We start from the raw sequence: 2500 nt of genomic DNA on the forward strand, positions 1-2500 counted from the left end.
CTTGCGGCCGGCCGCGAAGCCCTGACGAGTAGGAGGGTCGCGGCGGTGGGCGCAGAAGGGTCTGGGCGTGAGCCTGCCTGGAGCCGCCGTCGGTGCAGATCTTGGTGGTAGTAGCAAATACTCCAGCGAGGCCCTGGAGGGCTGACGCGGAGAAGGGTTTCGTGTGAACAGCCGTTGCACACGAGTCAGTCGATCCTAAGCCCTAGGAGAAATCCGATGTTGATGGGGGCCGTCATAGCATGATGCGCTTTGTGCTGGCCCCCGTTGGGCGAAAGGGAATCCGGTTCCTATTCCGGAACCCGGCAGCGGAACCGATACAAGTCGGGCCCCTCTTTTAGAGATGCTCGTCGGGGTAACCCAAAAGGACCCGGAGACGCCGTCGGGAGATCGGGGAAGAGTTTTCTTTTCTGCATGAGCGTTCGAGTTCCCTGGAATCCTCTAGCAGGGAGATAGGGTTTGGAACGCGAAGAGCACCGCAGTTGCGGCGGTGTCCCGATCTTCCCCTCGGACCTTGAAAATCCGGGAGAGGGCCACGTGGAGGTGTCGCGCCGGTTCGTACCCATATCCGCAGCAGGTCTCCAAGGTGAAGAGCCTCTAGTCGATAGAATAATGTAGGTAAGGGAAGTCGGCAAATTGGATCCGTAACTTCGGGATAAGGATTGGCTCTGAGGATCGGGGCGTGTCGGGCTTGGTCGGGAAGTGGGTCAGCGCCAACGTGCCGGGCCTGGGCGAGGTGAGTGCCGTAGGGGTGCCGGTAAGTGCGGGCGTTTAGCGCGGGCGTGGTCTGCTCTCGCCGTTGGTCGGCCTCGTGCTGGCCGGCGGTGCAGGATGCGCGCGCCTGCGCGGCGTTCGCGCCCCGGTGCTTCAACCTGCGTGCAGGATCCGAGCTCGGTCCCGTGCCTTGGCCTCCCACGGATCTTCCTTGCTGCGAGGCCGCGTCCGCCTTAGCGTGCTCCTCCGGGGGCGCGCGGGTGCGCGGATTCTCTTCGGCCGCCATTCAACGATCAACTCAGAACTGGCACGGACTGGGGGAATCCGACTGTCTAATTAAAACAAAGCATTGCGATGGCCCTAGCGGGTGTTGACGCAATGTGATTTCTGCCCAGTGCTCTGAATGTCAACGTGAAGAAATTCAAGCAAGCGCGGGTAAACGGCGGGAGTAACTATGACTCTCTTAAGGTTAATGTCTCCTGCGGTCTTCTCCCCTTCTCGTGGGCCCGCTGATTTTCGCAGAGTGGAAGACCGCACCAGGGGCTTGGGGGGGTTACCAGCCCCCCCTCGCACTATCCCTTTGTTAGTTGGGGGCAGTAATCAAAGAATAAGTGGTGGCCCTTCCGCTGAAGGTGCCACCCCAACTCCCCCAGCACCTAGCCGGCCAACCGGCCGTGCCGAAAATCTTGTACCTTTTGCAGCAGTATACGCCTGTAGTGAGTGCCACCGCAGCTTCACCACCAAGAATGGTCTCGGGGTCCATCGCCGCCGCCAACATCTTGCGGCCGCCAACGCGGAGATCGTGACGGAGAGGCATCGCGCGAGGTGGACGGAGGAAGAAGTCCTGTCGCTCGCCAAGGCAGAGGCCGAACTGTTCCTTGAGAGGGACGCCCGGTTCTTCTTTGTGAATCAAGAACTCATCAGAATGTTCCCCGACCGAACGCTTGAGGCAATCAAGTGCCGACGGCGGCAAGCTGCCCACAAGCAGCTTGTCCGCCAGTTCATGGAGGCGCTTGAGATCGGTCGGGGGGAAGAGCCGGCGTCCCGCCGGGGAGCAGCGAGCCCGCTGCCTGACGCGGGCGAGGCCGCTGCGCCGCCCGTCGACGCAGCCGAGGACTTCGCGGCCGACACCACCGGGCCGCCGCCGGAGGGGCCGACCGACGCCGCCATCTGGGAGCATCTGGCGGGGCTACCTGCTTCCGCCCAGCGTTTCTCTGCCCTGGATCGAGTCATAGGTCTGGGGCGGGGCACGCCGCCCGATGTCATCCTGGGCATGCTCCCGGATGCCCTTGCGTCGGTCGGGTCCAGAGGGGAGAGATCGATCACCAGGACACAGCGGCCGCGCCAACCATCGAAGCGGCCGCCTGCCGCGCCGCCGACGCAGAAGCGCAAGCGGCGCCGCTGGGAGTACGCGAGAACGCAGGATGCCTTCCGACGGTCGCATGCACGTTGCGTGCGCGGCCTCTTGGATGGCACCCTGCTCCAGCCGCCACCTGCCATCCCTGGTCTGCTGGACTTCTGGGCGGACCTCTTCACCAAGAAGCCCGTCTCCACCGCGGGCTTCATCCGTGACCGCCTCCTCCCGCACTCGGAGCCTGTCGCTCTTGAGTGCCTATGGGGGCCGGTCACACATGAGGAGGTCGCCGCCGCGTTGCCGCCCAGGGGATCAGCAGCTGGGCCGGACGGCCTTACCCCAGCGGAGTTGCGGCGCCTGCCGCACGAAGTCCTGGTGAAAGTGATGAATCTCTTCCTTCTGGCCCGCGCCCTTCCGGAACGCCTGCTTCGCGCG

At 63.8% G+C, this 2500-nt stretch overlaps 1 pseudogene; it reads left to right on the forward strand.

The window, feature by feature from the left end:
• The window catches only part of LOC126452500 (large subunit ribosomal RNA), a 7806-nt pseudogene that overhangs the window by 1705 nt on the left and 3601 nt on the right, over positions 1-2500 (forward strand).

The sequence above is a fragment of the Schistocerca serialis genome, unplaced genomic scaffold (assembly GCF_023864345.2).
Source record: "Schistocerca serialis cubense isolate TAMUIC-IGC-003099 unplaced genomic scaffold, iqSchSeri2.2 HiC_scaffold_89, whole genome shotgun sequence".
NCBI lineage: Eukaryota > Metazoa > Arthropoda > Insecta > Orthoptera > Acrididae > Schistocerca > Schistocerca serialis.